This window comes from Triturus cristatus, chromosome 12, assembly GCF_964204655.1.
Source record: "Triturus cristatus chromosome 12, aTriCri1.1, whole genome shotgun sequence".
NCBI classification, from domain to species: Eukaryota; Metazoa; Chordata; class Amphibia; order Caudata; family Salamandridae; genus Triturus; species Triturus cristatus.
Window position 1 is genome coordinate 240,807,294 of NC_140595.1, and position 26,985 is coordinate 240,834,278.

At 44.9% G+C, this 26,985-nt stretch overlaps 1 protein-coding gene across 3 annotated transcripts in view; it reads left to right on the forward strand.

The window, feature by feature from the left end:
• Positions 1-1,293: 1,293 nt before the first annotated feature.
• The window catches only part of IGSF9 (immunoglobulin superfamily member 9), an 808,805-nt gene continuing 783,113 nt past the window's right edge, over positions 1,294-26,985 (forward strand). For 2 of the 3 annotated variants that reach the window (XM_085639861.1, XM_085639863.1), the window contains exon 1: positions 1,294-1,960. The gene's annotated coding sequence lies outside the window, so the exon portion shown is untranslated. The remainder of the gene's footprint in view (positions 1,961-26,985) is intronic. The other variant, XM_085639862.1, reaches the window with a different exon arrangement.

A 26,985-nucleotide genomic window follows, 5' to 3' on the forward strand; every position in this document is an offset into this window, starting at 1 on the left:
AAAAGTAATACTTCTACCGGTGTAGCAAAAGCCCACAGCATGTATACTTTAAAGAATCAGTAACAATATGTTTTGCAGACAGCTGCACTGTTAAAACAGACTTAAAAACACACCACTGTGTTACTGAGCCATGAAGTGGGACGCCTTGCAAAGCGAGGCCAAGCAGTCAGAGCTGCCCTTCCTAAAACTGAAGAATAACGCTCGAGGCCTCTACTTGTCAGGGTTTAGTACTGACTACTCGCCGCAAGAGGGCATCAGAGACTTTCAGCAGAGCACATGATTCTTTGGCTACACGTTTGTAGTACCAGATCTGTGCCAAGAGAGGCGCTAAAGAAGAGTAGACTGAGCGCAACAGCTCCGAAACGTCATGTTAGAGGTTTGAATGCCGCGTTACGATTGGCTGTCGCTATGGAGACGAGAAGCGCAGGTGAGCCTCCCCCCATATTGTTTTGTTGCAAGTTTCAGGTTGTGGAGGGTTTTGGGGCGTTGTGGTTAGGTTTGGACGGGGAGTAACCTGCAGCTTGGCTGTGCGTGATATGGGAAAGCTGTGACGGGCAGGGTTCTTGTAGCAAGAGAAACAGATCAAGTTGCAGGATAGACAGAGTGCATATAACAACACTGACGGTGAGAATAGGACAGAAAGGTAGTAGGGTAGCCTGTGCATATTGCACGACAAACAATGTCCATATATTATTACACACGCGGTGTATAGCAGGGTAGACTGAATGCATATAGCACTACTGGAAAAGTGCATATATTAAGGACAATTTTGTGCATATAAAAGGGGGCAATGTGCACATGGAGTGACAGACTAACATGATGCATGTAACAGAATCATCTTGAAACGTGTATGTTGTAGTACAGATATTGTGCATTTATCAGATACGGTGTATAGAGTAGAACATGCGGCTTTTATAGTTCACTTGATTATGCATTTAACGAGGCATGCAGAATGCCTATATCGGGGCAGTCAGGGTGCATAGAATAGAGTAAAACAGTGCCTACAGCATTACAGATAATGCTTTTAAGCATGAATAACAGCAGGACATATAGACTTTACTAAATTCAGTGTTTGTGGAATGATAGACTATACATATAGCAAGACAAACACCGAACATAACAGCAAACAATATGTATTTATACAGAGCGGACGCACGGTGATATAATAATCGGGAGACATATAGTGAATATAGATAAAGAAATGGGGCATAGGCAAATGGTACATATATACAGGCTGACAGATTGGTACTTTCATTAGAAAAGGCTAAAAGTGACAGGGTGTATCTATAGTTCAGCACTCGCTGGCGCGGAGTGTATAAAGTAAAGTGGGGCATTACAAGGGGAGAAATACACTATATAGCAGGGCAGACAGGCTGCAATACAGTGGGGCTCTGTGACCGCTTCCCTTGCGTTGCAGCAAGGTGCGCAGCGACTGCCTCCTGAAAGTGCGGTAAATGATCCCTGCGTGGATTAAGACCCCTCCCCCTATGACCAAGGGACAGAGGCCAGCTCTGCGTGTGAGCAGCCTGCGCCAGGAAGCTGAGAGCAGAAGGCAGTGCAGCCAGGCAGCTGCCTAACCGAGGAGCAAGCGAGGCGGAGGGTCCCAGGGCACAACCAGGAAGAGGACAGCCGAGCACAGAGAGCCTGGCCCAAAGCAGCAAGAATACTCCCGGAGTGTCGAGGGTGCTCGCTGTGCTGAGAGCTACGGAGGCTACATCGGAACGTGGAAGGACACAGGGACTCGGTCTGAAAGAGGGACTCTGACGCACAACGGCGATCGGCAGGGGAGCCCGGTACCCACCATTGCTAGCCTCTCATGAGAACCCGTGCCGGGAGGGCGCACACTGTCCGGGGACAGAGCAACTCATTCTGGGGGGACAGTCTCCGGTTGAGACGGGTGCCTCATCTCGTGCTGTGACCCCCAATAGCGGGTGCAAAGGGAAGGATCCAGCACTGTAAGGTAAGCATTTATCACTTTTCTTTTCGGTGCGCCAGTGTGGCTAGCGCCTAGACAAAGGCGCCTCACAAGTTAAAGTAATGAAGACATACGTGTGTGAAGGTAAAGAAGGGAACTCTGCTTTGGATAGAACAGCCCACTGAGCCTCTCCAGTACAGGTGGGTGGGGTGGTAAAATTGTTTCCCGTAGGCTACAAAGTGATCTCCCCGGACAGACTAGTTGTTTTCTTCTTCTTGTAGTCCTTAGAAAACAATTGGTGATGGCACCTCGTACCTGGATACTTCGTCTAAGCCCAGGAAGCGTTTCTAACTCCCAACTTTATTTAGAGGTGCAACACATTACACCGAACTGTCACCTGTGGGTGGCTATTGTATAATATGAAAACAGTTAGCAGTGTTAACTGGTGGGGTGGGAAATGCAGCCACATCTAGTGCAGGTTTCACGTGAGAATCATAAAAAATAAACAAATATATATAAAAACATATTCAGATGAATGTAGCTAAACATCTCAATCAAATGTTTTTATTTAGTAACTCTCTCGCTGGTTTAATAATGGATGTGGCAAACGACAATCCAGACTTTTCAAAGTCCGTTTAAAGCTCTGGGGTCTCCACGTGCTCCTAGTACGCCGCGTTTGATTGGCTGAAATCTTGGCACAGCGCACTCCCTGGGTGCTTCCCTACGCCATACAGCCTGCCAAAGCCCCTCGCTCGCATTTTCAATAAACGGAGGCACTTAAAGCACAACAGTTTAATCACTACCGTCGCACCCCAGACCCAAATTCACATCTCACCCACAAGCAGAGCCAAAGGTTCCCGACACCAGCCCGGCGCGCTTTGCCACAGCCCCTCTTCGGCAATGGCCACCACTTGCACGGAGCCAGCCGTTCAGCACAACCTCGTCAAATAGGGCTCCCACTTGACCCTCCGCGTGGAGCCACTAGTATGCCAGGTATATATACGCATCTCCTGCAGGCACCACAAGAACAGGCTCCTCCCTGGTAGGCCTCCCGCTGAGTACACGGCGTGGGGGTGGGGGTGGAGGTGGGTGAATGGATCTGTTCACGGAAATAGGGAGGACGGAGAGCATCGCCTGCTGAGGAATTCTACTTCTGCCTTTCATAGCTGGCTGCAGAGAGTGGATTCGTGCCCAAGGAGATTTCCTTCACCTTAAAATAGAATATGAAAGCTCTACGTCAACAAACGATTCAAATTAACTTGTTTGTCCACAGTGGCAGGAAGGCCTGACAAGTGTTACGCTCGTTTGGGAGCCCAGTAGCCTGGAGGAACAGAGTAGAGGGGCCCAGGGAGCCTGATGAACAAAGAACACTATCCGAGGGGACTTCAGGCAACAGTTCAGGACAGAAGGCGCACAGGAGCCCCAGCCCAGACGCATACCTGCAAAGAGGGCGCCCTATTGAAAGTCTAGGAAAGCATTTTGCTTTTTGTGTGTGTTGGTGTACACATTGAAATCAAGGTTACATTCACCAAATAAGGTTCGGAGATGGTGAAGAATGACCTCTGAGGCACAGATTACCGAGTCGTAAAGGCCCATAGGATCTGCTGTATCTGGGGCCAAAGTACAGGTGCTTAGCACCCAACTGATGCGAGCCGGGAACATCTCAAGGGTTGAGCAGTTCCCGAGGATTACAGTACGGAAGACAAGGGGCCTTAGCAATTGTAATAACACATCATTGACATGGCTAAAGCTTGCTTTTTATGGCATGCCTCGTTAGCTGGGTGTTTTGTTGACTATACAGCAATAGAGGGACCACTCATTTCTCGTCACATCCTGTCCCGCCTACCCTCAGCCGCTCGTTCATTGCACCTCCGGCTCCACCCCTCCCTGCTTTATTTAATTTAATTTTTACCAGTTCATGGAAGTGCGGGTTTCATTGTCTCTCGTGCCCACTTTCCGCTCACTACTATCACATGCTCCTCCCTTTCAACCGCGTCACCGTTGCTGCCACACCCCTCCCTGTTTCCAATTGTATTTTTAGGTCTCGCCTGACCCAGCGCATGCGCTAGTCTGGCGAGACTTTTTGAGAGGGCTCCAAAAAGTGCTACCATGTTAGCCTAGAGCAGAGGTCTTCAAACTTTTGGATACCGAGACCCCCCTGTCAACATTTTGAGGCGTAAGGACCCCCTCCTGACAAAAATGTCTAAACCGGTTGACTAAATTGCGTGGGATGAAAATGTAAATGAGGTTATGTGATGCCGCGTATTTTGGGATAGCATTGCTTCATTATTTTGATATTTGTTACACAAAGTAACGCTGAGGAAAGATTTCACCCAATCAGTACCCATTTATAACCAAAATACAGCAATTATCATCAGAAAGATTTCAAGTCAACCTTTGTGAAGGGCCTTCCACTCTGCAGCAATACGTGCTGCCACATTAGAAGCTCACCTGGCCCTGACCGGAAGAAGCAGGGGTCCCTTAAAACCCTGGCGGTTTTGTGTAGAGTTAAGCCGTTTACCCATGCAGCTTTCCTCTCACCCCCTCCCTTCCATCCCTCTCTCCTCTCCTAACCCCGGATCTCTCTCTCACTTTGCATGTCATTTTCTTTCACCCCTTTTTACAACTTCTGAACTCTCCCCATTCAACCTCTCACTTCACCTTTAATCACCTCTTGCAATTCTGTCCTTTCACTGCCCTCATCTCTAACAGTCTCTCACATTTATCTCATGGCCTCTCTGGCCCTGTCACCTCCCGTGCCCCTCAGCACTTCTCATTCACCTCGTCTCTTCATTCAAATTTTTGTCTATTTGTATCTTACACCTCTCCAGTCCCCCCATTCCTCTTTCACATCTCCCCTTTGTTCTAACAGAAGCCCTCACCTTTGGATCACACTCACTTCTTGCGTGTCCACACTTCTCTTCGGCAATTCACATTTCTCCTCATCCCTGACCTCTTCAATCAAATTCTCTCACTCCCTTGCTGTCCTCTCTCATTTTGGGTGCGGATGCAAGTTCAGAATGGTATGAATGAATGTATGATTACTGATGGGCTTGTTTGAGTGAGTTGCATATTGAGTAGTGACGGGGACAGGTGAGTGAAGTGTCACATGAGTGCAGGATGAGTAGTGTACTCGTGTGACTGCAGGTTGAGGTATAGTGTGAGCAGGACAAGTGCATTTTGAGTGCAGAGTGATCACTGTGAGTGCAAGGTGAGCGGGTGAATGGTGCAAGTGCATGGTGATCAGTGTGAGTGCATTGTGATCACTGTGAGTGCAAGGTGAGCGTGACCATAAAGGGCGAGAATGAGGAATGAGTTGTCTGAATGCAGGGTGCATTCCCAGACCCATGAAGTAACTCAGCATGTTATTGACGGGGCGTAGACTTTAAGATCTAAGTTAAACTATTGCGGCATTAATCGGGGATCGAGGGTGAAGGAAATAAATAATGTGCTGATCCTGCAACAAACTTCCAGTCCTATGGTTAGGGTTACCAGCAGATCATTTTGATGGCCCTGTCGGTACAAAAAAAAGCAGTCACCTAAAGCGGTATTTTCAGCGCTTATCTGTGCATACTTCCCAGGGCCGGCTTTAGTGCTGGTGGTGCCCTGTGCGACAATGTTTGTTGGTGCCCCCCCAATGACCACCCCCACCACGGATTCTCTCACTAGCACCCTTTAACAGTGACCAAGTCTCCATAACCCCACACTCTCAGATGCATTGAATTAGTTATATAGTGCCACTCATACCAGTGTAGGGTGTCCGAGCACTTTGCATCACACACACATTACACAGAGACAATCATAAGTGTGTAAATCAGTGTATAGGAAATGTTACATAAGCCAAAGGACTAAAAGTATAGGAGTCACATGTCATCCATACTGGTAGGCAGTATAGTTCAAGAGTGCTTGGTGTGGAGAAGCACAAACTCAGAGTCGAAAAAGAAACAGCATAGTTTGGGAGTTTCCTTTAATAATAAGAATTGATTTCTAGTCAAATTAACCCTTTTTGCAACATTAATCAATGGTCTAATAAGGTATTCTTTGTAGTGTGCATGCTGTTCTAGGATGAAAGTTAATAGCTCACTATTCTATATCAGGACTTTAAGTTATAAATTGCAAGTAACAAAAGGATGTCTCTTTTGAAAGCAGTAACCTGCTGATCTCTTCACATCATACGCACTCTGTAATCTACTTGGTACACGTTCTTTGCAGCAGGCATATTAACCCTCTGCACTAACTTCACCAAAGACAAAACCTCAACTATACAAAACACTGATCTCTCTCCAGGAAGATAATTAATCATACAGTTATCTTGACATTTATGTGAGGCCTGGTAATTGCGGGGAAAGAAACGCTGCAGCAGGTGCTTCAAAAGCACAATAAACTTTCACACACAGCGCCCCCAGGAAGCCAACTTTGTATTCCTTTCCATGAAATGCATTCTCACACTATGGCAGCGAATGTAGAATCCAAATGTAAGGAATAGGCACAGTGGGGACCCAGGGGGTACTGGAACCAGCAAAAAAACCTAAGCCTCTGTAACCAGTTTACAAAGGCATGTTAAAATGCAAATGGTCTTTAAAGACCTGTGAAAAAACACGGGGGTGCCGGAGATAGGAATCCAGACACTGCCCAGCTGAGCACCCCAGCAGCTCAAGTTTCACTGCAGCAGCCGGGCTGAGACACAGGACGGGGGAAGTGTGGGGGGGGGCTGAAGCCCTTGGGCCGGGCAGAAGTGTGACTGGGAAGGCGCGACCCCCTTTGCATCACTCCACGGCCCCCCTGGGGGTCGCGCCCCACAGTTTGAAGACCCCTGGCCTAGAGCTACAGTGCATGGGCGCGGGGGCGCTTGACCGAGATTACTCTCATCTTCACGGCCGCTTTGATGTTTGATCGCGATCACTTTCGCGGCCCCACGGCCGCTTGGCATAGCCAATAGGTCTCGCTTTTGGGACCTTATAAGTATGCAACTGTTGCATGGCTAAACACTTATAAGGTCCCAAAGGCGAGACCTATTTGCTATGCCAATGCTTGTTTTAGTTTACTTTAGAGGGAAAAAAAAGATGAGTGCCCAGCAGGTGCTGAATGCTACTGAGCAACTCACGTCTTTTTCTTTTTGTACTTCAGCAGAGTTATTTTTGTAATTTTAAATTACTGTTTTCAACCCTGTTTGAACTGTAACTTAAACTTAAAAATAAAAAGCCAACAGGGCTGTTGCTGCACCAGGATGTGTGCGCATGCATTTCTATATCTCAGCATATTTTCACACATTGGTTGCCATCATGGAGTTATTTTTTGTTTGTGGAAACCTGTTCCAAGATGGCAGTGGGTGCATCATGTCGTGATCATGATCTAGTAGCGATGTATTTTTTCTTCTTTTTAAGAATGATTTAGCAAAGCAATAATAGCCTAGCACTGATATATAAAGTGAGACCTGTTGGTTCTTTTAGAATATTAATTTTAATGTTAGGATATTTTTGTTGTATATAACCCAGTGCTAATAAAGCAAACATTGCTTATGCTTTAGTCTCAAGAATTTATACCAGCATTAACCGGCGTCTGGATTATTTCAATTTGTTGATGGAACCCGAGCCGTGTCTTTGTTCCCTCCAGATTTGCTTGGGTCATGTGAGTCTGCTGGAGCGCACAGGTGCGTGGATGGGTTTTCTGCTGGAAAGTCAGTGTTACAGATTTTGTCTCAGTAGTTCTGAAAGTCAATGTGCCATATACATGTCACTGTGTATTTTGTGATAGTCTAAACTTATTAACAATATCTATTCATTTTAATATTTAACTTTGACCAAGCATAACAGAGCTGTTGTATTATTGTCAGAATCAAGTAACATTTTTGTAAGGCAGGTTGTGAGTTCTGGAATGACTCATTGAAAAAGCAAGCTCTCAAATAGTGAAATGGAAAAAGCAATTTGAGTATAAAGTAAGAAGATTAAATAACCAAAATACTTTAAATGTATATTAGTTACGTAAGTCAGTTTTTATCTGCTTTTATATGTGTTTTATTTGTGAACAATATTAAACTAGTAATAAAATACATACTGAATGCCAGATGAAAAGAATGAACCATGAGACTCATTGTAGAGAAGCAGAGAGGCATCTGATAAATACAGTAGAGGAACCAGAAAGACATTGGAGTCTGTGGTGTCCACTAGAGCATCTTACAGATGCCATGAAGAACCAGATCACAGTAGAGGACAGAGGGACCCCTGGGGACTTGAGTCGAGTGCTGCCCCCCCCCTTCCCATCTGACAGATTTCCTCTCCCTTCTCCTTGCTCCCTCCTTTCTCACCCCCTTTCCAGCTGCCCTTACTCCTCCTCTCGTTACTTGGCTCCTACCCTACTCTCCTTTCCTCATCCTTGTGTTTCCATTTCCTGGTTCACCTCGGACTCCTTCCTCGCGCCACCCTTTAGCTGCTGCGACTTCCCACTTCCTCTTGTTCCATTCCGAACGCTCCTTGCCCTTCATCCCCTTCCCCCATCGTCCTCTACATCCCCTTCTTTCTATGTGCCTACTTTCCCTCCCTCTCATGTCTCGTTTCAACTCCCCCCTTCTCCAGCCTCTCCCTCTCTCACCCACTTGATCCAACTCTGTCCCCTTCCTTAGTTCCACCTTCCTCCCTAGGTTCCTCTCCCTCTTAGCTCTCAAGCTGCTAAAGCTGCCTTAACTTACTTTCTGTTACCCACCCTTCTCATCTTTCCTTCCCAACCCTCCCCGCTTTCTTCTCAATGCCAACCTTCCCAATCTTCATCTCACAGTCCACCTTTCTCCCACTCCCTCACTCCCCCCCATCATCCATGCCTACATACTCTTATCTTCCTCCCATAGTCCATCTTTCTTTCTTTCACTCCCTCACCCCATACTCTTTTCTCTGGCTATGTCCTTATTTTTAGTTCTTCTTTTCAAAGCTTATCTTGTAAGATGTACATAGCATCGATTCTGTGGTTTGAAACTGCCACCGTATGTAGTATTTATCGATCTCTTACTAGAACAGGAAATACCCTCTGGCATTTTATGTATGCTGATGATATTATCCGTGCTGGGGCACCCATAAGACCATTCCCAGTCGAACAAAGACGTTCGACAGGGTTGACCCCTAGCGCCTCTGTTAATTTTCATTGGATATGAACGGGGGTCAAAAGTATGGAGCCTTGTGCCAATGACGTCTCCAATGTTGGAGATGTGAGGCTTCCGACTCTTGTCTGCTGAGATACTCTTGTGTCTAAAATCCCAGTAGGCCATCAGCCCCTATTAAGCAAATGTGGTGAACTTTGCTCCATCAAAAGTCTATCAGTTAATGGAACCAAAACGAAATTGATAATGTTCCGACCCCACAAGAGTGTAAAAAACTAAATTAAGATAAATGCCACACCCCCCAACGAGCATGTTCAGGATTTCACCCATTTAGGTATTGGTTTTGATTTAAAATGTGAAAAGCAAATAAGCAGATCGAGAACTATTGTATTACACCATTTACACAGATTTACTAAAGCTCTTGGGTTGTACTTGCATCACCAAATACAACGCAAAGGCTCAAGTAAGATTTACGACGCCACGCAAGGTGTGATTTGCGTCACCTTGCATGATTTTGTAAAGAAATGTAACACAACGCAGTAGCTTGTGCTGCGTTACATTTTTTAGTGGTATGGGTTCCATGGGTGGAGTAAGTGCGTTCCCTTGCATTCACCCATGGAATTTGACACAATCCCAGATTTATTGAAATCAGTAAACCTGGGATTGTGTTAAAATGGTACACCAGCCAGACCAAGGCATAACAAAGAGAAATATGTTTATTGCTCTTGCTACTAACTCTTCCTATGCATTCTGCATCATGCACAAAAGAGGCAATAGCCATTTAGGATTGTGTTTGTGCAGAAGGTATGCCTTTTTGCACAAAATTAATCCAGCCCGTAAAACAGGCATCTTTGCACCATGGTGCAAGGCTGTCTGCTTTGGAGCTAGGCCAGCTTGAGTGCACAGCGGAGGGAGAGAGGTGAAGATGATCATATTTTAGTAGATATGGTGCTGTTCTGCTCTCCCCTGTTCATGCAACGCAGACCAGCAACTTTGCTTGCTGCCCTGTGCTGCATGAACTTTTACTAAATATGCCCCTTGATTTATCCAGCACTTGAAGTCCATAGGACAAAGGCCAAAGCACCACACTATATGGCACTGAGCTATGGGGCTTCAGCTCTGCGCCTAATTTGTCGAGCAGCGAGGCAGTTTTATTAAAGCTTTTACTTAGACTACCGCTAAGTGTTGCAATCCCTCCCATTACGGTTGGATATGGGGCGATGGAGCTCATGTCAGTTGAAAAATGGAGACCTGTTCTGTATTGTGTTTGTTTGTGGGGTACACTAGAGTTAAATGATTTTTAGTCGGCCGTAAGGGAAGTCCTGACCCTCTATGGCAGCTATTCATTGGGCTAGTTCAGGCACACCCCTATGTTGCTTGATAACACGGGAGACCAAGGCCTAAGAAACTAAAAAATTGGTTTGATCATGCTTGCTCTAGTGCTCATACCGCCCTCCTGTTGGCACTGAAAGAAAGTGGAAAAGTAAGATTATAGAGGCAAGAAGGTCCTATAAAAAAGTAATAAAGGCAAGGAAAATCCAGTTAAGAAATATGGCATGGGATGAATTGTCAGAGGCAAGTGTTTTGAAAAATAGCACTCAATTCTGGAAGGTGATTAATAGTCCACTTTTTGATGAGTTGGAGAATACAAATAAAGACTGTCTTATCCCACCAGATAGATGGGTGGACCACTTTAGTGGTCTTTATTCTGAGATTCAACAACTTAATCCAGTAAATTACGGGGATATTAAACAGGCCTCAAAAATTCATTTTAAGGACGATGAAGTCCTGGAGGCCATTGTGTCAATGGCAAAAGGTAAAGCGCCAGGTCCGGATGGCGTCCCCGTGGACCTTTATAGGGCAGATCCAAGGTACTGGGCTAAGATTTTAACTTCTGTTTTTAACGCAGTATCAAAGGCGGGTGCTCCTACGTCATGGGGCAAAGCAGTTATAGTTCCATTATTTAAAAAAGGGTCAAGAGAAGATCCGGCTTGTTACCGGCCCATCTCTCTCTTGGATTCCGCCATGAAGATAATGGGTAAAGTAGTTCTCGTTCGATTAACAAATTGGTTGGAAGATAAACTCATAATTTCCGACTTACAATACGGGTTTAGACAAGGAAAGGGCACAGTGGGTCAATGCCTCAATTTACATCTCATCATTGGGAAATACACGGTCGCTAAGCAGGGGGACTTACACCTAGCATTTATGGATTTGTCCACTGCTTTCGATCTTGTAAATCGTCAAAAATTATGGGCCTTCCTAGTGGTATTGGGGCTTGATCCTGTGTTGATATCATTCCTGGCAGTTATTCACGAGGACACTACCGCAGTCGTCCGCCACAATGAAGACGGGAGTCTGTCAGAAGCATGGCAGGTAAAGCGAGGGGTAAGACAGGGGTGTATTCTTGCCCCCCTGCTTTTCTCGCTTTACATTAATAATCTGGGTGTGGCTCTAATTTCGACCACTAAGGATATTCCCAGAGCCGGCTCAAAATTGATTCCCGCATTATTGTATGCCGACGACACGGTTCTGCAGGCAAGAACCGCGAGAGGCCTACAAGCCCTTGTAAACGGATTTCATGATTTTATGGTCTCTTTAGACTTAACAATAAATTTAAAAAAATCACTCTCCATGTCAATTGGTTGTGGGAGGGCGAAAAAGGCTAAATTCTACTGTAATGAGCAGGAGCTCACAAAAGTGCAGACCTTCCCATATTTGGGGATTGTCTTTGATGACAGGAGATCTTGGGTCATGTAACGCGCCCAGAAAAAGAACATTCTTGCTAGGGCGACAGGAGCGCTGTTGGGCTTTGCAAAACGTTTGGGGTGTAAACCCCTACCCGCTCTTATGAAGATATATAGAGCTAAGTGTGTTCCCATGGCCCTATATGGTAGCGAGGTATGGGGTTACAAGGCTACGACTGAAATCCAAACAGTAGAAAATGCTTTTTTTCGGAAAATGTTGTCACTCCCCCCCCATCTGCTCCTATTTTTAATATACACGAAGACCTGGGGGCAGGTTATCTTATTGATCAAATTTCTGTGGCTCCATTATTAGGTTGGTTGAGAATTTGAGCACAGCAACCTCCGAATTTAAATCAACTTATTATTCAAGACTGTTTGTCTCTTGACAAAGCCATGTCTATCCCATGGTTTCGATATGTCAAATTCAATTTGGAGTCACTTGGCTGCCTCGAATTGTTTGACAAACCAAGTGCGTTGAGTAAAGCGGAGATAAAGGCCTTTAAGACTCAGTTCTTGAGTAGAGCGATGTTACTGAGGGAAGGAGGTGAATTGGGAAAGCCGGCAGTCAGGAGGTTTGTCACGCTAAGTATAGGTAGAGAGATCCAGCCATACCTGACCCACATAAACAAACCATTTCATCTGTTTTTGTTAATAAGGTTTAAGCATGGCATGCTTCCCTGGCTTTTGGCTTACCCGAAGGGTTTTTTTAAAGAGGGAACGCTGGGGCCTTGTCCTTGCGATAACACCTCAGAACAAAACACGTTGCACTTGGTATTTTTTTGTAAATTTTACTCTTTGCAGCGCAAGAAATTTATTTTTCCTATTTTTAAGAACTGTAATTTCGAGCAAGTGAGGCCCGCACTGGTTTATCTACAAATGCTTGGGTCACCACTGGTATGCTTCAGGGTAGCCAGCTACATTACAGGGGCCATTAGGTGTAGAAATAGGGCGCAGTCTTTTTAGTAATCTCCCCATATTTTATTAGGATTGTTTTTAATAGTTGGAGAATGTGGTCTGATGAAGCAGTAATGGTTTTATGGGATTTGTAAAAATTGTAGAATCATTTGGATGATATACTTTTTATTGTGATTATGCGCCAATCGTATTGTATTATTTATTATTCATGAAATGTTGTAAATTGTGTTTTAATTTGTATTGCGTTAGTGGTCCTATTTGACTTTTGTAACTGTAACTATTTGCACTATGAAACATTGTCCTGTGCTTTGATGGTTTTAACATTTTTAACCGAATGAAGCAATCTTTTGACTTTGACTTTGGCTTGATAACTTAGGTATGCCTGAACTCTGGACTTCTCCAGAATTGACTACCCCAGGGCATTTGCATGAGGTTAAACATCCCTATAAAACTGTCTTTTGGGGGTCATTAGCTGCAAACTCTTAAAATGGTAGACTAGCAAGGGAATTCCTGACTAGAAAATGGAGCCCAAAGCATGAAGATTTTCTTGAAGAAATTGGATCTACATTAGCTAATGTTCTGTACCTTAAATTGAGATTCAGGATTATATCCTTGAATAATCTCATATAGAGTTGGAAAACGTCTTATCCACATTCAAAATATTGTTATTTAAATTTGGACAAGTGTAAGGATGAAACCCATTTTTTGTTCTTTGGTCCAGCATGTGCTAGTCCCAGGATTAAGGGGTTGAAGCACATCCTGAGCATCAAGGGCATACAGAAGGCGAAGCACACGGTAGAGTTTTTCAAAAACGGATATTACAAGATCGGTAGCATTTGCCCTCTTTAATTTTTTGTTCGTTACCTGGAACTTCAGGAGACATTTAATACTATGGAGAAAAAAAATTATAAACTGGGGTTGGCAGGGTCTTACTGGATAGTATATATTTATTGAGAGATGTTGTTTTATAAAATGTTTAACTATCGTTTTAACAATTTCGTTTAATATACAAATTTTATTTGCAATTTTCAGCAAACACATAAGTCCACTCCCCCCAACTCCCGCTAACCACCTGTCGCCATCCATCCCACAGTTCTGCTGTAAACTCTACTGATTTGTCTGTACTGGCTGCTCCGATTCCGCTGTGCCTTGCAGTTCATAGTAATCCCAACATTTTCCGCACACCCGGGCATATTTCTTCAGACATCCTGTGCCCTGTAGATGTTCTACTCCAGTTTGGAGTGCGAGCCCATTGCCTTCTGCCAATCCGGTATGGTAGGAGGATGTGGGGAGATCATGTTTTGTACATTATCATGCTCGGGTAGGGCCAATGCAATAACCACCAACATCTGCTCACCTCTATTCCCTCCAATGTTTTCCCGGATCCTCAATGGGCCCACTTTGAGTGTGAGGTCAATTTGCCTTCCCAGAACTCGTACAAACGTTCTAGCAATATGCCCCCAGTATGGCACAATGCCAAGGCACTGCCAGACCATGTGAAATACGTCTGTATCAGGATGGGTGCATTGGAAGCATTTGTGCATGGAGAGGTGTCGGGCCTGCCAGAGGGCGTTCCACTCAGAGCAGCAGTACTCGGCTGCGGCCTCCCCAGTGCACAGCGTGCCTCTGTGCAGCAGGCAATCCTCCAGTCAGCTACTGGTCTCCGGTCTGAGGATCTCGTAAAATCTCTGCCTCCCATTTAGGGCCTCACACCTCACAGCCATTCACAGGAGACCAGGCGGGCCCATGCGAGGATTAACAGTGTCCGGCTATTTCTCCTGGGGTCCAGCCCTGCAGCACCGCAGCAGGCCCTAACGTCACTCCCAGGGATCCCCTATTCCAGGGGGCCACTCAGTCGCTACCTCCGGCCGCAGTACTCACAGGATCAGTAATAGAATTGACAGTCGGGTCTGAGGATCTCACCAGCGTAGGTAGCGGGCAGCTAACCAGAAACGATCATCTCCCTTAGAAGGGCTGAGTATGGCACAGGCACTGTCAGGCAGACAGCCCGCTTCTGTGCCGCAAGACAAACAGCGTCCTCGCCAGAGGTGGCTCCTTCATGTGGGCAGAAGAGCGCCGCCCCATTGCTTTCTCGCAGTGCGAGAAGCAGAAACATAATATGGTATTATAGATACCATATTGTTTTTCTGCTTTTTGCACTGCGAGAAAGCAGGAGGGTTTGGTTGGGTGCGGGCAGGTCTGATCTAGGGCAGGGGAGGAGTGGCTTGCCCACTGCTGAGGGCGCTGACTGTTTGTTCGGGCCTCTGGGGCTAACCAAATCAGTCATGTGCACTCTGCCTTTCCTCCATGTAGGCTGCATACAGCTTACATGGGGAAAAAGGTCTCCCCATAGACGCCTGGTTGGTCGGCATTCCGACAAATCGCAATGCTGCAGTGGCATAGTTGTGATTGGCTATGGGGAGGGGATGGAGGCTTCCTGTTCAGGAGAGAAGCAAAGACTATGCGGGATGGCGAAGGTAGGTTAACTTTCCTTTTTAATTAAACCTCACCCTGCATGACCCCCTCCCGCGAATCATACTGGCTGCGACTGGTCCTCGCCCACCAACAACCACAGGCCTGCCAAGAGCCACAACCACTGGTGGAGTCCTCCCGGGGACCAGGACAAAGGAACAGGCAGCAACGGGTCCAGCGGCCTCCACAGGCCGGGATCAAGCAGGTACCGCTCTGAGGTGTGACCGTACCCAGGAATCGCCCAAGCTCCTCACAAGAACAGCAGTTTGCAGTCCCCAAGCCCCCACAGCAGACAAGGCGCATTTTCGCGGCAGGAGTCCGCAGGATAATGTGGTTGGGAGATGGAGCTCCCTAGAGGCACGGTCCCGTCCGCCATCTTGCTGGCCATGCCACCTCCTCTTGTACGGTTACTTGTATATCTATGAGCCACAATGGCACTCCTGTGAGCTCCTGTTAATTGGGCCCATATTGGGGGTGTCTCCAGCTCAGAAGCAAAAATGCCTTTGTATTCGCTTGTCCCCACTATACCCTTGCAGATAAGCAAATACAGTGCCCAGCAACGAGAATGATATTTTTTCTAACCACCCTCCCAGTTTTGGGGGATAAGGGACTAAATAAAGTCATTTGCACAACACAGGCTCACACATTTTGTATAAGCAGAAACCTGGGACACTTAAGATTAAAAAAATCTATTTTTATCGCTGCCATGTAACCTAATTTCATGTGTCACACTGTTACCTGACCATGGCTTTTTTCTATCATTGTACATTACAAAACTTGATCAAAGCGACACCCCAGTGGTGGCGTCCCCTAGATGCACAGCCGGGTGTCCAATAATGGAGTAATCCAAATTAATAAAAAGTAAAACATTGATCAGTTCTCCAAATACATTCATTGAATCCTCACGGATGGTTGCTTATCAATAGCTGAATTCATCTCATTCAAATCTTGACAGGAATAAGACTTTAGTGAGTCAGATTAGCGATCCATTACAAAACTTGTCATTGCCCTCTTGCTAAAATGTGTATTGGCTTCCAGCTCCCATAATGCTTTGGGCTTCTAGCTGGAAGCCAGGCTTGTCAGAATATGCCACACGAGATGAGCCCACCTTGCAGATGCATGTCTTGAATTTGTGCATCAGGTTCTTCAGGGATTGAAAACATAATTGGAAGGAAGTGTTATGACTACTGCATGAAGTGCATCATTAGATAGACCCTGACATGGCAAGTGCACGTTTTGAGGCCTGTGTTAGTGTGTCACTTGTTTGTCTTCTGTTCGCAATAGTCTCAGAGTTCTATATGTTGCCATTGCAGCGACTGACCGAGATGTCTCAGATAGTGGTGATGTTTTATTTAGTGCTATTTTAGGAAAAAACATCTGCCTGAAGAGGTGTGAGCGAGAGTAACAGAAGAAAAACAACACCGTCTTTCTCTGTTCTGCTCACGCCCCCACAGCCATTTATTGTTGAACCTAGAGAACTACCTAGTCTTTGGCTTTATCCTGGCTGCATTATTTCTGTTGTGTGCCAGCTACTGCATTTTAGAAATGATGTTTCTTAACTGGTATTAATATATGCTCTCCTGTATGTCAACCCTTATGTACTGTGAGCAATATAGTGTTCACAACAAAAATCAGCATTTCCATCTGCATCCAAAGCAGGCCTGCCTGAGAGGCAACAGCAACAACAAGCATTGACAAAGACAAAGGGTCTTTCCTATGTAAGATCCATTGGCTTTGTCAATGTGTTTTTTAGCAATTTTGTACAGCAGCGCAGCTGCCGTGCCGCATGGTTGAAAGTAAAAAGAAAAGTGCAGTGACAAGGCCAGTGTTGGCCTTGTCTTAGCACTTTATTTTTTTACTTTTGGCCATACGACACAGCAGCCACACTGTTGTACAACATGGCTATAAAACATTGCCGAAGCCAGTAGATATTGCGTAGATGAGAACTGTTGGCTTTGTCGGTGTTTGTTTAGTAAATCGACTGCATTCGCTCACATACGCTGAGTTCTTTCTTGAACATTTTGTCTTTGGTAGAATCTGCGAGAGGTGTCAGATTCACCTTGAAGGACCTTGAAGCATGCGGCCTACCTGGTCCTTCCTTGGGCGTCATTAGGATCGTCATTTATGCTCGTCTTCCTCGTTGCAGAGTTTCAGTACTCTCTATGCTCGGGCATACTTTGTGTTGGGAAAAGCTCCCGCCGTGACCAGCCCAAACATTGAAATTACATTGAAGTTTTTTATTATGGCCAAAGCATTAAATAGCCGCAACATCCCTGTCAATGGGCTTCTCATATCCCTCTTTAGCAATGGAGAGCTCACATTTCCTTAAAGTTGTGGCATCCACCCTTTATCAAGGTTCAGTAGATAGGGTTGCCACAAAAAAATACTTATTCTGTAATCATTTTAAGTGCATAGGTTATTTTGGGAACAACTAATGTTTTAGCAAAAAGGAATGGTATCCAATTGTTTTTTTTTTTAATAAAGATAAGTAGTTTGTCCCTCCTTCACAAACGTCTTCTTAGGAACAGTTGGAATTCGTACTACTTTTTTTTCCCACCCTGACCAATGTTGATCAGCATTTTTAAAGAAATACCAAGTTTCGATTGAAAAAATCTACGCAGTGGCCTCACCGTGAGATTATATGGGATAACAGAATATCTTCACATGGGCGTTTCAGTGGCAAATAGAACATTAACATTATATTTTCAGCAAATCGAAAACAATGACTCCTTTCCTTGGGCGAATTTTACTTACAAGACTAGAGGATTGAGCCAATAGAAACTCAATTTTATCAGAAGTCCAATATGGCTTCCGGCCGGGCATCGGTACAGTCAAACAGTCCTATAATCTTTCTTGTAGGAAAGTATTTCTAGGCCAGTCAAGGTTCATTACAAATGGCTTTTATGGACCTCTTGTGTGCTTTTGACTACGTTAATCGTTCAAAATTATGGGATATGTTAGAAATCTTGGGTGTGGAAGAGGCCCTCCTCGTCCTATTGAAGAAATTACATGTGAATACTGTAGTCAGAATGAGATATTCCCTGCTGAGCTCCGAGCACGGCGTACGCCTCATTCCTGTTTTTATTATATATAAATGGTTTGGAATCCTTCCTTGCCCAGCATGCTGCCGATGTGTCTTTGGTTTGGAAACGCTCAATACCAAACCTGCTATAAGCAGAAGACCCAGTGCTTTAAGCCCGAATTGCAAATGCTCTACACATTTTATTAGATGCTTTTTATGTTTTTTATGAGTGATCTTTGCACTTTTAGGCAGCCTTCCCTTATCAGGAAGGCCGGTCCCCCAGCCTGCCAAAATGCCCTTGTGACAACTTGTCTCAGCAAAGTAGACTTCATCTTACATTATTTTGCACCTTGTATAGCACTGCACGGAAATGATTTTTAGTCGGAAACCTGCAGGCATCTACTCTAAGATGATATACGCAAGGTATGATAGTTAAACAACGTCTTGAGACACATGAAATACGATGTGCAGTCATACATTGTACATGCACATTTTTAGCAGTAAGGGAAAGGTTTGGTGCAATGATTAATATTTGCACGTTTTAATTCCTCTAGATGTTAATGAATTTTAAATAGGAGTTGACTTGATTAAAAAAGAATCCTGAGCAATTCGTATTGGATGAATTATTTTGTATGCACAGGTGGATTGTATTCTGACCTGAAATAGCGCGCTTTTAATGTAACTTTTATGTAATTTTTCAGAATAAAGTTGTTTTTGAGTTTGAGACCTCTTTTCTCTTGAGGTGTATATTGCACTTAGTATGGCGTTCCGGAGAATTATAAATTCGATCTCACCTTCCGGGGTATTGTGTATTGTCTGTTGTAGAGTCCTGTGTGAGGTAAGCGCTTGGCTGTCTGGCTGCTACATGACACCTTTAGGGTTCCATTGTATACTCGGTGTTTGAACCAAAGTGGTATAGGGTAACGCACACGTTGCATTGAATCGCGCCTATATCATTACATAGCTCCCTCGGTCTGTGTGCATGGGGGGGTCAGCGCTCCTTGCAGTGGTCGGGTTGTAAAGTGTAACCGCGCAGTATATGCCAGGAAGAACAAAAACGCGCAGACTAAACAATGTTATGAAAGGGTTGGCAATGCCGGGGAACCTGCTGGGCCAGTTATGAGCTCCTGGGAATAGTAAGGCGGCCTCTCCGCAGACTCGGCTAGGTTCCCTAACGCACACCAGATTGTTTGTTCGCTTTTAATGCGCAAGAATAAAGAAAACATAGAAAATAACTATCGGTTTGCATTCGCCTGACTAGAGTTTACACTATGGCCAAAAAAGGAGTGGAGATGTAACTAGCAGGTGTGGGCAGAGGATGGCGCAGAGTGGTTTTTAAAGCGGATAACAGTATAAATACTCCCCAGCACACCTGCTACACAAGTGACACAATTAACATTAACTTATAATAATGTCGAATGCCAGTTGTTAAAAATAAGATACTTTAAAATCGAACTGTACTAGAATGGTGAAACTGGTTGTAAAAAGCAGTTAAGGAGAAAATCGGAAGCCGTCTAACTTAGTTCCTCTTGCCCACCTCAACCTCTATGTGAGACTCAATCGAAAATGCGCATGCAGGCAAGGGCACTACTGAAACGTACTGCATGCTGCAGCGTTCTACAATGCGGAGTAAGAACCGTTCACGTACTGTACCAACAAGCAGGGCAAAGCCAATAGATCTCGCCTATGCGGGGCTTATTGCTTTGACGTTGTATTTTAGCAGGGTTGTACAGCAGCATGGCTAAACGTTAGGGAAATAATCGTTACATGAGGGAGGATGGGAGGAAACAACAACACGGGCAACGGCAGGGTGGAAGGGAATAGAGGTGGGGGAGCCTACAAACTAACTAGGGAGAGCCAAGCAAACGCAGAACCAGCCAAGAGTCTGGCTTGGATCTTAGAGCCCATGCACAAGCTAAGACCTATGTTTGCATTGTAATTCATACAACAAACATTATGTAAAATATGACAAAGTCTCTTCACAATTAAAAAACGTGTATTGACGTGTAGAAGCTTTGACATTAATACACCACATTACATATGGTCGCATTTAAATGCACTGGGATATTAAGTGATTTGCCTAGAATCACAGGATGTTGAGCTGGTCCAGAGACTCAAACCTAGTTCCCCAATTCCTCAAGTCAGCAGCTCTGGCCATAAGCCCACGTCTTGGGTAGGGAGAATGGCAGGCAGAACCCACATAAAATTCGGCTTGATATGGGCTTAAGGTTCCAACAAGATTGTGAACTGATCCAGAGTCAGGCTTCAGGCTCGAACCTGGCTCAAGCTTTCAGTGGCTCGCCCACCTCTAAGAGGGAAGAAGCCATACGGACAATGGGAGGGTTAAAAATGCGATATGACACAGCCTGCACTGGTTGAGTCATAGTGATTTTATTTCTTATGGTGTGTGCGGAGAGGCAACACAGACAGTGGGAGGGTGGGTTTAAATGAAGAAGAAGCAACACGGACAACGGGAGTGTGGTAAGTGGCAGTGAAGAAGGAACACTGACAACTGGACGGTGGGTGTGGAAGGGAAGAAGCAACCGTCTGATGTCCCTGCCCAAATTAATCCACAATACACCTTGAGAAATTTGTAAGGAGAGGGGACTCCTGTTGGTGCCATAATTTCTCACTACCTGGAAACTGAAATCTTCCGCCTTCATCACTTACATCAAATCTCATATTTACTCCAGACTCAGAATGCAATGCCATATATGGAGTTTAGAGGGTAAAATACGATATTTGTTGAATCTTTAGTGGTTCAAAAACAAGTTCAACACTGCATTTTACTAATAAACTACCTGCTTATCGTGAAATTGTGCTAAAATGTTCACCTCAAATGTGAGAAAACGGAGTGAACATTGCAGCTGATTGCCTTTTTTTTTTCCCAGTCATGTCATTCTGTTTCGAAGGCTGTTTAGGAATGGGGCGTGACTGGCAACAGCAAGACATAAAACAGAAAAAGACTACTTTTGGGCAGATGAACGGTCTCTCAATTCAGTCAAATGACCTTCCAGACACAAGCTGCTCAGTCAAACATAAGCGGTATTATGCTGGCAGTCAACTTTCAAACAAGGACTGATTAAAATTATGCTAGAAAATATAAAATGGTTTAAAAAAAAAAAAAGGGTATGACACTGCCTGTTCTGGTTGTGTCATAGTGCTTTTTATTTTTAAGCTGGGTGGATGGGGGAACACGGACGATAGGAGGGAACAAGCAAAATGGATAATGGGAGGGTAGGAGAAAAGAAGCAACTCATACAATGGGAGGGTAAAAAAAACAATATGTCGTAGCCAGCAAGGAACAAGTCGCAAAAGTACAGTAATAAGTTTTCTGTGTTTTGTTTGTGAGCTATGTATTGTTATGCGGTTCCTACAAATATAGCAGGACTGTGTATTAAACCAGCACGTACTTCAGAGTGTAGAGACTTAGTCCGCATATACCATCAGTAAGTGTTGGTGGGTTTCAGCTAGCTTACAGGACCACATTCAACCGCTAAACCAACCAAGGTAACATGTTATGGGCAACCTTGAACAAGGCACTCTGATTCTCTAGGAATCAGTGGAAACAAACCTAACACATTTGTTTGGTCACTCTTGCATGCCCAAGGTAACCCAAAGATACGACAATGCATTTTCAAACATTTATTGAAATGATCGTATGCTTGCAAAGAAAGCATGACCTGCAATTATTAGACATGTTAATGTAATCAGGGTTATTAGAATGATAAACAATATGAACAATTCAACCATGTTAATTGTTGCTAATGTTTGCTTACTCCTGCCTGTATCTAATGCTATACTAAAGAGAGCATACTGGGAGCACAATTGTGATAGCCCAACACCCATACCTTGGTCGTAGGTGTCAGGAAGACGGTCGTAGTGAACAGGTAATCTTCTTTAACAGGAAGGAGTTCTGAGTCAACAGGGCTGTATCCCCATCACAGTTTACTGCAGTTCCTTCATATCCCCAGCATAGAAATGGTCCCCTCAAAGAGCTCAGCACGGAAGCTGTTTATATAATAAAGTACTGTTCTTATCAACTGTTGCATAGCAGCTCATTTGGTTTCATCTAGCTAAAATGAATGTTCTCCTAACGAGCACAGAAAGAACGGAAAACAGTGGTATCATGTTCTTCATGTACAACCCTGGAACTAACTGTTGAGCCTACAGGGCATCAGTGCCTATCAGAGATGCACATACAGCACATTCATGCATTAGCTGAAAGTGTGGCAAAAGGCCCCACGAGAAAGAGATGTCAAATTAAGGAGTTGATTCTAAAATGGAGACTACACGTGCACTGTGCAACTATATATATGTGTGTGTGTATTTATATTTGTGAATCCATTGGAAGCCTATAATTCTAGAGGAAAGTGTACAATGTCTTCATGACAAGCTGTTTAAATAAGTATTGCCAATCGCAAAAGCTGTTTGATAGATTCAGAACTCCAATGACAAATAATGCACTCAATCTAAATATTATTCCCTGTTTCAACCTATCCCCAGTATATACCACCTTTCCTGACTAATCAGAACTAAGCAATCAGTACTTGTTTCATGCTACAGAGAGGCAGAAACGAAAGAACAGGAAGTGACATCTGCACACGCTGGCCAATTGCGAGACAACATATAAGATTGTCAATGAAGCCAAAGAATGGTTAGCAGTGGGTGGGCTCCAAGCATTATTTAATAAACAAAATATCTCACAAGCAACCGAGCATGTGCACTGTCTCAGGCGATACCTCAAAAAACACAAGAGTGGGTCACTGAACACCACTAATTGTATATTGATTCGCTTATTGTAGGAAGGATTTAGGTGAGATAAACTACGGTTATTCCCAAGTTATATAAAATGGTAAAATACCAGCACCGTGGATGCAAATAGCTATCAAGTAATCCACCAGTGCAGAATTGTCCAGTTCTCTCTCAGCTAATCTGACTCCACCCCATTCTAATACAAAAGAAACTTATTTTGACATCACAATGGAAACACTACTGCTGACCTCACATTCCAAAATGTCCTCCATCCTAAGGATTTTAAATTTCCAAAACCTATCTGGACTTTAATATCCCAGAACTCCTCCTGTTCTCAAGACCCCAAAACTACTTAAGACCCAATAGGTCTGAGATTCATTTGGACCTTCCTGCCTCAAATGTTCTTCTGATTTGCTCCAGAACTCTAGAATTGCTTTCCTCCATTTTTTTTTTTTTAGATTTAGCTAAAGGAACCCTCAGCCCTCTGATGATAACGTCCTTTTTTGTGAATATAATAAGTTTTATACATCTTTTTTGAGTTTTCTACAATGTCAACCATGCTAAGTTGGCATCAGAGCACTGTACGATAGGAAATGTAAAAGATAACAATAACAGTGATAGACCAATACACAGGCATTAAAAAGAAAGTGTTTGGCATGTACAGGACAATAAACAGGACAACTTAGAAAACAAGCATTAACAAAGCCAATTTGTTTGCCGTGGGCTGTCTACCATGTAGCTTTGTCAGTGCGTGTTTTGCTATGAATATTGTAAAATGTTGTTGTTGGATGAGCTGCCTAGCCGACTGTGAGAAGTTGGCCTGGTGTATGCTGTCCACTAGTTGTAGTGGGCACCTTGCACCAGTCCAAACGACCCTTATTGAGGATTAGGTTAAAGACAACCTTTATTGAAAGCTATCCTAGTGGTAACTATGGAGAGCAGGAATGTAAAGCAGCTTGTTTTACCAGTATATAACCTTCTGAATGACTAAATGAAAGGAGAACCACACACGGAATATATAAAATATATGTATTTATTACTGAACACTCTCTACTAACCTCTTTATGAGATTAGAGGACAAAGCACACAATATTAAATCACTAGAGCGACAATAAATAGAACAATACACAGTGGGCTCCAGGGGGAGACCAAACCATATACTAAGAGTGGTATAACAACCCCGACTTGACTAGACACAGTGCCTAGTGCACGTAGAATCGCTGGGACCCCAAGGAACCACTCAAGGTAGTGACACAGGGGACCCACGGAGGACGGGTGCAGTGTGTGAACATAGGCGCAAGCTTCATACAACTCTATGGAAAAGTTGCGGTTGGAAAATTAAAGATTAAGGACACTTCGGAGAGGACTTCAAGTAAACCCTTTGGAACATGAGAGTACCGAGGTACCCGTGTTACCTATCCCAAAGGAGCTGGGTGCATAGGGGTCAAGTGGTGTCGGAAACGTTTGTTGATTTCAATGGTGTGATGCAAAGAAGTGCTGCTGCTGGGAAGATGAAAAGTGTCCGGTGTGATCCAAGCCTGGATCGAAGCTGAGAAGAACCTGAAAGCAGAGGAGACAGAGTCTGGGTCACTTCACACGTGGAGTGTAGGCCGGAAATCTTCAGTGGAAATACTGCTCAGGTCAGGACTACAAGTAGCCCAAAGCACAGCCTCAGGGGTCGCCAAAAAGCATATGCTGCTGCAAATGTACGTGGTGCCCAGGGGTTCGGGTTGCACGGTCCCCTCGATGGATACGGGCCTCAGAATTGCTGAGAGCACAGATCAACCTCCGAGACCTCGGGAACCCACCTCCTGTGTTGCAGAAATCTTTGGAGTCCTCAGGAGCTCGGGAGATGCAAACCGGTCAGATGCGTTTCTGGTGCCTGCCTTGCAGGGGAGTAACTCCTTTACTCCAAGGGAGATTCTTCATTCATCCAGCATAGTGCAAGTTGTCGTCGAAGTACTTGATTTCTGTAGCAGAGTTTAGTCCAGGTAAAATCTAAAGTCTTGTAGTCAGAGTTCCTACTTTATACCCAAGGAAGGGGTGGGACAAACTCTGGTGACCTACCTATGGAAAGGTCAGGACAGAGGGGTGGCTACACCCATGTCCTTTGTCCAGTTACGCCCCTGAGCAGGAGCAAATGGCTCCTGCAACCGGTTTGAGCTGGACTATGCACAGGGACCACAAATGTGCCCCCAGTGCAGACATCAAATCACTCTCAGAATGCACCCACCCAGCCCCAATACACTAAAGCCTGTCTGGGAGGAGGTCACACTTCCCTGTGACAGGAAACCTATTGTCAAGCCTTCCACTGCTCGAGCTTGGCTCAGCAGCAGGAGGACAGGCTCGTGTCTGTGGCTGGAAGCATCCATTTTGTGATGCCAGGGTCGAAAAAGCTGGTACCGGGTGTACCGGTGTTGTCATATTTCTCCCTCTAGGAGGGTGGAATCATACTTCCGCCGCCAGTTACTGGCAGGGAGGTATAATTCCTAGGTGTTTGACACCAAACACAACATGTTTCCATGCAGCCGTTTTAAAGTTAGCATTTACCGTGAGGTTATAATGCACTTAAGTTTATATGGTTGGCTGCATCACAAACCACCCCGGAATATAAGTTCCGATGGCTGCAGAGGGGCTCTGCTCATGCAAGTGCACCCTCTCACATAAAACCCAGCACCCTGCCTTCAGGATTGATGAGGCCTGCTATAGTGGTGACTGATAGGTATACATGTGCAGTGATATGGAGTAGATATAGTGAACCTATATCTAAGTAAGGGTTGCATGCACCACCTTACACAGGATGCTGTAGCAGACCTGTGGTGTCATTTTGAATGGTCTCCCATGGGTGGCATAATACATGCTGCAGCCCCTGAGAGGCCTCTGGGGTACCTATGCCCTGGGTACATAGTATGCCATATACTAGGGACTGATAAGGGTACCCCAGAATCCAATCTGGAGTGCACCTAAAGTACATGCAATCAATATTAGGGAGAAAGCAGATCAACTGGGGTCCGTATTAGCAGGATCCCAGTCGGACTAGTCAAAAACCAGCAAAACACCAGGAAAAAGTGGGGGTAACCATGCAGTCAGATTCTGCCTTCCTACACCGACACCCTTGGCTGGCACCTGTATAAAGAAAATACATAGTCTAAAGGTAAAAGTTTTTTGGTCTCAAAAAGCACACAGTTTCATCTATGTCCCTGGCGCTGAAGGAACTACTTTTGTTTGTGGGTGATGCTTTATTAGGGGTGCTTCCCTCCACGCCCTCTGTGCCCATTTGTTTCTCTCCTAGACAATGTCTCTCCCTGGTGTGCCTCTGCACTCCACGTTGCTCACTTTCATCCGTGTTCTCTTCCGCTTTTTGCTTCTCCTCCACTTGCTGTGTTGCTTCACCCCCATCCCCTCAAACAGTTTCAGACATTATTTAGTTTCTCACACTTATACACTACATTTTAAAATAGTGCATTTGTGCTACTTTTTTTCAACTTACCGATCCGTCTTGGATCAGTAAATTTTAAAAAGTGTCCTTTTGTAGACGTGGATGTGTGTTGAATATGTGTGCGCGCGCACCTTCAAAATGATGCCGCTGCCTTTCCTTCATATCTTCCTTTTTTAGGTCTCGCTGAGTCAGAGGGCATGCGCTTCTCGGAGAGACTTTAGTAGGTGAGTTTTCAAAGTGCTGCTGGCTGGCGACAAGCTTGCGTTCACGCGAGCGTGCATGCGCGAACCGCCAGCCTTCAGCACCATCTGTCTTTCCTCTCCCTTGCTCCCTTGCTCCCTGCCTCCGCCCCTCCCCACCGCGTCTCGAGTTAATTCTCGCTTACAAGCGCTTTCACTTTTACCGTCTTGTATATCGCGCTGCCTTTCTGTACCTCTCTATGCCCCCTGTATCCCTCGTTACACTCTGTTCCCACGTCTACCCGTATGCCTACTTGTGTGTATCTATGGACCCCTGCTGGCTTCTCTGCACCGTTATCGACACCCTGTATATCACGGCCTTTCCTGACTGTGCCTACTCTCCACTCTGTGCTCACACACTACCACTTCCTCCTATGTGTCACCAACTCTGCCC